The 9700-nt window shown below is 37.4% G+C and overlaps 1 pseudogene; it reads left to right on the top strand.

Annotated features, from left to right (window-relative positions):
• Positions 1-7515, top strand: part of LOC107841443 — a 17594-nt pseudogene extending 10079 nt beyond the window's left edge.
• The last annotated feature ends 2185 nt before the right edge of the window (positions 7516-9700 follow it).

A 9700-nucleotide genomic window follows, 5' to 3' on the forward strand; every position in this document is an offset into this window, starting at 1 on the left:
CAAGTTATGAATCTTGGTGAATGAGTTTATTTTTCATGAGAATTGGTATTTGACCCGTGTTTTTTAACTTAAGGATTTCTGCAACAAGTCTCTTGCTGTGAAAATTTTGTCAGCTCCTCGAAATTGAGACAATAAGATTTACGATCTTAGATTTCTGGCAACCTCCCTTGCAAATTTCTTCTCTGTTTCACCTTCTATATGCAAGAAAAAGTTATGAGCTAAATGAATCTCCCGTAGATCTTACAAAATGGTGGGATAATTCTCGGATTGCCAACTTGAGTTTTTTGGAATAATATGCAGGGATAGTATAACTATAGTATTCTAAAGGACCTGTCAGGGGATGGAATTTTCACAGTTGATGGCTATAAGTGGTGAGAGCAAAGAAAATTTCGAGCCATTTCTCCATGAGGGTTTGGAGGATTTCAGCAGTGCGGTCTTCAAAAAATATGGGGTAAAACTTGCTCACATATTGCCTGAAGCTGCCAGTTCCAACAAGACAGTTGACATTCAAGTAAGTTTCCATGACTCGACTTTGTTAAACAACCCTATTTTGTTTTGATCTGATAAGTAAACCCGGTGTCGTTGATGCAGGATCTATTATTGAAAGCATCTCTAGGTTCTATATTCAGAGTTGCCTTCAGAGTTGAGCTAGACAACATATGAGCGGTTCAGATGAAGAAGACAAAAACTCTAGCGATGCATTTGACAATGATAATGCAGTGCTAATTTGGAGATATGTTGATATCTTATAGAGGATAAAAAGAGCTCTCAGTATAGTATCAGAAGCCAAATTAAGGAAAAATATAAGAACTATTGATGCATTTGTTTATAAGCCGATCCACAAAAAAACTGAGCATATGAGTAAACCACCAAAAACTAATTTATCTGTAGGTTAATCCTTTTATAGCTAATAATTTCTTTAATTAGGATAAATGCTTAAACATTAAAATCATTTGCCAGTTGCAGTGGAAGAAAGAAGACATTTTGTCAAGGTTGCTGCAAATAACTCGTATAGATCCAAAGTATTTGCGTGATATAATATTGAACTTCACTATAGCAGGCAGAGATACAAGAACAATCACCCTTTATTGGTTCATATATATGTTGTGCAAGCACCCTCATGTACAGGAAAAAATAGCACAAGATATTAAAAAAGCAACAACTGAGAAAGAAAATGCAAGAAGACGTAATGGATTTTGCTGCCAATGTAAGTGAAGATGCCCTTGAAAAGACGCAATATTTTCATGCAGCACTTACTAAGACTCTATCCTGCAGTTCCAGTGGAAATAAATAACTTTTTTTATCATACAATGACAGATAAGTAGATGTTTGCTTTAAGTTATTATTATTACTTCTCTTATTGCAGCAGGATGCAAAAATATGCTTTTCGGATGACACTACCATATGGATTCAGTGTGAACAAAGGGTACATGGTATCTTACTAACTATATGCAATGGGAAGAATGAAATTTATATGGGGTGATGATGCAGAAGAATATAAACCAGAGAGATAGCTTGATGGGGATAGTTTCTTCAGGCCAGAGAGCCCTTCCAAATTTACAGCTTTGTAGGTTATTAGCTTTAATTATCATTTGGTAAAACCTTGAATGCCAGTCTATACTTGTCGCGTCAATTAGCCAAGCACATTCTTTTGTTGATAAAATAGGCAGGGCCAAGGATTTGATCAGGGAAGGAGTTTGATTATAGGCAGATAGAGAAATTCTCTGCTGTGTTGTGGCGTTACTTTGTTTTCAAGTTGAGTGATAACAAGAAAGCTGTCAAGTATAAGACAAGGATAATGTAACGCCCCAAAATTTCATCCCGAGATTCCACACGGTACTTAGGGCTACACGTAGCCCCAAGCTAACCCTCGGAGCCAGACACACCTCAAGGAATTCAATTCAACAATAGTCATGCACAACAAAGAGATATACCACATTGGGTTCAAGAGAAATACTGGAGAATACTAGTCTGTACAACCAAAATATATTGAATGTCTGTACATACTAACCCTCTAGTCTGACAAAGCCTCTATACATCAAAATCAAGGAGCCATTGGGACAAACCCCCAACTAACTCAAACAGTACTGAAAGCCATAACAACAGAACGATATCACAAAAAATATAGACATGGTCCTCGAACCATGAGGGGTCACCACTGAGGGAACGTAGTTGAGGCACTCAAATATCGCTAACGCGGCAACGGCTGAGTACCTGAACCTACATTATGAGAAAATGTATCCCATAGGAAAATATATGGGTCAACACTCAGGAATGTACTGAGTATGTGGGGGTGCATGCAACAATGTAAATATCATCATCAATTTCATGAAAATATGCATATGTACAATGATTTGGCTTGAATTAGATTGAAACATACTTTTCATAATCTCATAGTAAATAAATCATATGGTAAAAACCTCATAAATCATCATAAACAACTCAACTCTTCAACTCAAGACTCGGAGTGACTCGGTATTCAAGAAACTCAACTCTTATGGACATGAGAGATTCTTATAACCGACATAAACCATGTGAGCTAATGGAGTCCAACGTTTTGCCCTTCTAAGGAGAGAGCCACACATTGGCGTGAGCGTCGTACTCTTGCCAGGGAGTACAACTTAAATTTAGTGATCACAATCTCATACTCGGGCTCTGGCCCACAATTATCAATATCAATCCTACGGTGGCACATAGTTTCGGGGAAATACCACATTTCTCGCTCGGTGCTAAATACTACTCCCAGAAACAAGCTTAGAACGCGTTAGAAAATCCACTACAAACATCACAAGGGTATATCATGAAGACCAAATCAAATCTCTTTCTCATTTATCAAATAATAGTCAATTTATGGATTACTAACTCTACTCAAATCAAATCAATCTTTCTCAATATCAAGTTGTATCAATTCATTAAATCATGGCAACATCAATAACTTTGAGAACATATCAAGACTCATTGTAACAACTCAATCTCATGAATCAATATACTCAATAATCCAATTTGTCATAAGGAAGTTTAAAGCTTGACATATATCTTGAAAGCACTTGAAATATCAACTCATGGTAGAATTATGAAATTCACAATATTAAATATCAAGTCATAACTTGGGAATAGTAAAATAATCTTGTATAACAAAGCTTGAATAATTTATATTCTCATAGTGTCATGATGAAGTAATTTGGGTCTAAACCCACTTGCAAAATCATATAAATCCATAATAGAAATCAAAGCTTTGGGTACAACAACAAAAAGACTGCTCTTGTTCAGAACCCCACATACCTTAATCTTTGAAATTGGATGAATTCTAGTGCTTAAGACTGTATCCACACTTGTAATAAATGATTCTCGAAGCCCACACTATGAGGAACGTAATTCTTGAAGAAATCTTGAAGATTTATGGATGACTTTTTGGAAGGTTAATTTCCTTAAATAAAAATCCTAGATATATTTCTTAAGAGAATTGGAAGAGAGAATGAAGAAATTAGGATTTGGATGGGAATTCTCATATTTATATAGGCCTCCAAAAAATGGGAAAAGACCAAAATACCCTTGTAAAAACGTCCCTTAATTGAAGAAAAAAATAGTTGACGACATTCGTGACAAGTCATCAGACTTGTGACAAGTTGTCATGAAATGTCATCACAAAAGGTTGGATTTTGTGACTTTCTGCTTATGGTGACGACATTTTGTGACAAGCCGTCAGGCTTGTGACAACTCATCACAAAATGTCGTTACGAAATTTTCAGGCTGACATGCTAGAGTAAAATGGGCATAACTCTTTGCTTCGATATCAAATTTTAGCGAAATTAAGATCGTTGTAAAAATAATTCAATTATCTATCTTTTGGTAGGTCATGAGCTCAATAATTCATAGTATAACTATAGATATGCTCATTTGAAATTAAATATGGCAATATCCTTCCCAAGAATTCAATCGATAAGGAATGTTTTGATTCACCTGATCGCTAGGACATCTTTGAGGCCTTAATACACATCACCCTTGATCAGAAAACAACCAAAGCACTATAATTTATTTCTCATGATCTTGAGTCATGGTTGCACTATTGGTTAGAATCTCGGGGTATTACAGATAGATCTTCAGATCAAAGGAGGACTACATGTTGATATTTTTCATAGATAAGGCCATTAGAAAGACTATTTATTAATATCATTCCAGTTCTGTCTCAAATGTTCCCATTTCATTAGTATCCAATATCCCCCTATGTTTTCATGCCATGTAAATCTGTGATTTTTAGTGGAATGACCAAAGGAGAAAGTGTTTGTCACGACCCAAAAATGAGGGTCATGATGACACTTGTCGCGGTGTACCTTGACAAGTAAGCCTATCACCCAAACTGATACAAAAAGAGAAAAGAGATAAAAATATCCCAAGGTAAGGCTTCTAGAGTAAAGTCAAACCATATAAGTAATCATGATAATGCGAAAAGAACTTATCCAAAATACCAATCATACCCAAAACCAGGTATCAATAATGTAAGAACTATTAATACAATCCAAGAGTAAAATACATCAAAAAAATAACCACAAAGAAATATTATCTATCTTTGAATACTAATAAAGACATAACTACTGTAGAAAGATTGAGGTGAACTTCGAACGCTTGATTGTCCAGCCGCTACCTTGGAAGCTCCAACAATCGCCCGAGTCTATCAAGATAATGTGCACTCGAGCTAGGACCTGCACCGAAAGGACGAGTAGGCATGAGTACGGTCCACTTGTACTCGGTAGGTATCATAGGTGAGATGCTCTGGAAAAATTTTCCATTAACATCTCAAATGAAAATGTGTTGAATTCTGTTCTTTATCGTGATTAATAAGTTTTTTGTGTGGAATTTCTGGATATGCGACCCATCATCGCATAGAGCATCGAATAAGATTTTCAACGATATGTGGATCATCTAAAATGAACACTCGAGCGATAAGTTATGATCATTTCGATCTAACCGTGAATAGTGATGAACAGTAAATGTGCAGGAAAAAATACTGAGGCCAGGCAAATTTTAGGATCAAATTCAAACGATCATAACTCATTGTACATAATAATCTAGGTGAGCTACTATATATCAACAGAAAGCTCTGAAAGTCCTATTTCCAATGAAATTAGTTTCCTCCGATTTGGCCATCGAAGCAAAAAGTTATGGTCGATCTACTTCAGCCTATCAAAACAGTCCACCAAAGGACAGATTTGACATTATTTGATTTTTAAGGGTATTTTGATCATTTCCACTCCAATTCATCTGGGTAAACCATGGATTTAAGTCCATTAAGAGCATTCAATAGCTTATTTTTCTCCAAAATTTCCTAAGGCTCAAACCTCAACCCTATACTCCAAATTTCATCCTTCTATGTCTCTTGATTGAATCGTAGAAATTTCAAATTGATTTGGAATTTGATTTGATCATGTTAAGGGCTTTAAGAAGCACCCTTTATTATCGTCAATAAAGTTCCGAAGTTGGAAGTTCATATTTATCTTCCATTTTTAGGTATGTGGGGCTTTGAACATGATTATCCTTTCGATCTTGTGCCCAGTATTTTTGTTGAAATACATTGACATGAGATTTTACATGTTTTACCATGAATTAGAAATATGGTTTTATATCTTATATTATTGTCCATGAGCTATGGGATTATATCATTCGATATGTGTATGATGTTGAGATGGAATTATGTCCAAAAAGTATTTGATTATGCGAGTATGATGATTTAATTTGTTAAGCCTTGATTTATACTATTATTCCACTATTTACTTATTATGAATTTATAATTGATATTGGAAATTCTATATCCTTACTATGGGTTGATGTCTCAAGTACCTTTAAATGAGAGTTGGATGACAAATTGAGAAATGTTGATATTGAAGTTACAATGAGTCTTGGTATTTTCCGGATGGTTTTGATGAGTTAAATTATTGAAAATATTATGTATGGAGTCTTCATATCCTTGTCCAAATGTCGAGTCGGTTATGGTTCAATGCAATGATACCTTGTTGATGTTGAGAAAGACTAAAATATTTTGAGCTAAAATGTGTTGAGTTAGGAATCCACAAATTGATATGATTTGATAAATGAGAAAGAGATTTGATTTGATCTTTATGATAGACCCTTGTGATGTTGTGGTGGATTTTCTCACGCATTCTGAGCTTTTCGGGGAGTAGTACTTAGCATCGAGAGGGAAATTTGGTATTTCCCCAAACCTATATGCCACCGTAGGGTTGTTTGATGATAATATTATTGGTCAGAGAGCTCAATTGTGATTATTGCAGTTTTAAGGTCGTACTCCCTGGCAAAGAGTAGGAAGCTCCCACCAATGGGGGTTTCAAATGTTGGTATTCCACGTAGCTCACGTGGGGTTGCCGGTTATAGGAAACTCCCCTGTCTATAAGAGTCATGTTTGTTGAAATACCGAGCCACTCCGAGTTTTGATGTGGTAAGTCAAGTTGCCTATGATGATCTATAATGATTTATGAGGTTTTTCTCCTACATTTCCTATCTAAGATGTTATGATTTTCATGATTCAATGTCACTCAAGCCAGGTGTGTCATTATGGTCTATATGTACATTTTTACAAAATTTATGATATTATTTATATTTTGCATGCGCCTCCACATACTCAGTACGTATCTTGTGCTGACCCACATATTTCTCTATGGGCTAAATTCTTACCATGATGTAGGTTCAGGTACTCAGCCGCAGCCGCAACAGTGATATCTGAGTGTCGCATCTACATTTCTTTAGTGGTGAGTCCTCATGGTTTGAGGACCAAGTTGCTAGTTTTGGTGCTGTTATTTTGTGATCTCTTTGGTCTATTGAGTCAGTTAGGGGTTTGTCCCAATGGCTCGTTGATTTTTCTGTATAGAAGCTATGTCAGACTAGTGTATTATTGGGTTGGTTTGTGTATAGACATTCCATATATGTACAGTCTAATGATATTCCATGCCATGTGCGATGCGATATGATATGTACTTATATATATATCCTTAGCGTAGCGTGTATGTTGTTGTGTTGGAACCCAAGGGTAGTGTTTTGACTTAAAGGGTTAGCTTGAGGCTACGTGTAGCCTTGGGCACCGTATGGCGTCTCGGGATGATATTTTGGGGCATTACAAACTTGGTATCAAAGACTTAAGGTTGTAAAGAGTCCTAAGGAGTCTGACAAGCTGCGTTACGTAGAGTCTTAAGCATCGGTATGTAGCACGACACACCTATGATCAAAAGGCTGCGGGGCGTTCTAGGAAAAGTTAGTTTTTTCTTTCTACAAGTCTATCATGCTTACAACTATTTCCTTCTGTTGTGAATTCATGCATTCTTATGACAGAAAATGCCTCCACATCGAGCTCGCGGAAATAACAACCAACCTCAACTCGTTGATCCGTTATATGAGATGGTATCCCATGCCGAATTTTGGGCAACTTTTCAAACGCTAGCTAAGGAAGTTACCTCCAATACTCAGGACAACGCTCCATCTCTGCAGGAAAATAATTCGGCAGCAGCATGAATTCGTGACTTTATGCAGACGAATTCGCCAGAGTTTCATGGGTCGAGAGCAGGTGAGGACCCGCAGATGTATGTTGATAAAATGAAGAAAATTACATAGATTATGCATGTGATCGAGGAAGAAAGTGTGGATCTAGCTTCTTATCAGTTGAAGGATGTTGCCTATGACTGGGTGCAAATGTGGAATAAGGGTAGAGAGAAAGATACCACTTTGATGACTTGGCAATTATTCCAAGATGCTTTCTTAGATAGATTCTTTCCTATTGAGTTACGAGAAACTAAGATAGAGGAGTTTATGAATTTGAGACAAGGCTCCATGTTAGTTAAGGAGTATTGTCTTAAGTTTAATCAGCTATCGATGTACGCTCCCAATATGATGGCTGGCTCGAGGACAAGTATAAGAAAGTTTCTAACTGGGGTGTCGAGTTGTGTGGTGAAAGAATGTAGATCTTCTATGATCAACAGGGAGATTGATCTTCTTAGGTTAATGATTAACGCCCAACAGATTAAGTCAGATAAGATAAAGGAAAGAGAAAGAGTAAGAGGGATTAAGAGAGTCAGATCAGAGCAACAGGGGTCTGGTCAGACTAGATTCTCCGGAGGGAGTCGCCCTCAGTTTCAAAGACATCTATTTATACCTGCGCCTTCCTTAGCTAGTGCTCCCGTATATCGGGGCAGACAGGAGCTCAGGAATAGGTCGGTAGCTTCCAGGTCTCAGGATAGTGTAAGCAACCGACCTCATCCTCCTTCGTATGCTAAGTGTGGTAAAAACCATTTTGGGGAGTGTTATATGGGTCAACAAGGCTGTTTTGGTTATGGTAAGTTGGGCCACATACTTAGAGACTGCTCATATACCGGACAGCGGAGTCATGATACCCGTCCCCAGAGTCAGGCTACCAGTGCCTGCCTCCCGCAGCTCGTCCAGTTCCTCCTCAGGGTGCTTCATCTAATGTTGTTAGTGGTCATTGCTAGAATTATTTTTATCCTATACCACCTCATCAGGAGTAGGAGGACTCTCCCAATATTGTCACTGGTATGCTCTGTGTTTTCTATTTTGATGTCTATGTGTTGATGGACCTCGATTTGAGTTTTTCTTATGTGATACCTCTGGTTGCTGTAAATTTTGAAACGGATCCTGAACTAATTTCTGAGCCTATTTTGGTTTCTACTCCGGTAGGAGAGTCTATCATTGCTAAGCGGGTGTATAAAAATATCCCATTACTGTCTTTCATCGGGTTATGTATGTTGATTTGATTGAGCTAGATATGGTTGACTTTGATATCATTCTGGGTATGGATTGGCTTCACTCATGCTATGCATCTATTGATTGTCGTGCCCGTGTGGTCAAGTTTCAGTTTCCTGATGAACCTATCCTCGAATGGTCCGGGAGTTCTGTGACTCCTAAGAGTCATTTCATATCCTATCTCAAATCTAGGAAGTTGATTTCCAAGGGTTGCATCCACCATTTGGTTTGGGTTAAAGACACTAAGTCTGAACCCCCAACCATTCAGTCAATTTATGTTGTTAATGAGTTTCTTGATATCTTTCTGGAAGATCTCCTTAGAGTACCTCTTGATAGAGAGATAGAGTTCGGGATTGACCTTCTTCCTGATACTCAACCTATTTTTATTCCTCCGTATCGCATGGATCCCGCAGAACTTAAAGAGTTGAAGAAGCAATTGAAAGATCTTTTAGACAAAAGCTTTATCAGACCTAGTATGTCCCCGTGAGGTGCACCTGTCCTATTTGTGCGTAAGAAAGATGGTTCTTTGTAGATGTGTATTGATTACCGGCAGCTTAATAGGGTTACTATCAAGAATAAATATTCTCTTCCTCGAATTAATAATTTATTTGATCAATTACAAGGTGTGAGCTGCTTTTCGAAGATAGACCTCAGATTTGGTTATCACCAACTTAAGGTTAGGGAATGTGATATCCCCAAGACAGCCTTTCGAACCCGTTACGGTCATTTTGAATTTCTAGTGATGTCTTTCGGGTTAACTAATGCTTCAGCGGCTTTCATGGATCTTATGAACCGTGTATTCTGGCCATATTTGGATTTATTTATAATAGTGTTCCTTGATTATATTCTTATTTACTCCCAAAGTGAGGGTGATCATGCGGATCATCTTTGAATCGTGTTGGAAACTCTTTGAACTCATCGGTTGTATGCTAAGTTCAGTAAG

This window comes from Capsicum annuum, chromosome 9, assembly GCF_002878395.1.
Source record: "Capsicum annuum cultivar UCD-10X-F1 chromosome 9, UCD10Xv1.1, whole genome shotgun sequence".
Classification (NCBI taxonomy): Eukaryota; Viridiplantae; Streptophyta; class Magnoliopsida; order Solanales; family Solanaceae; genus Capsicum; species Capsicum annuum.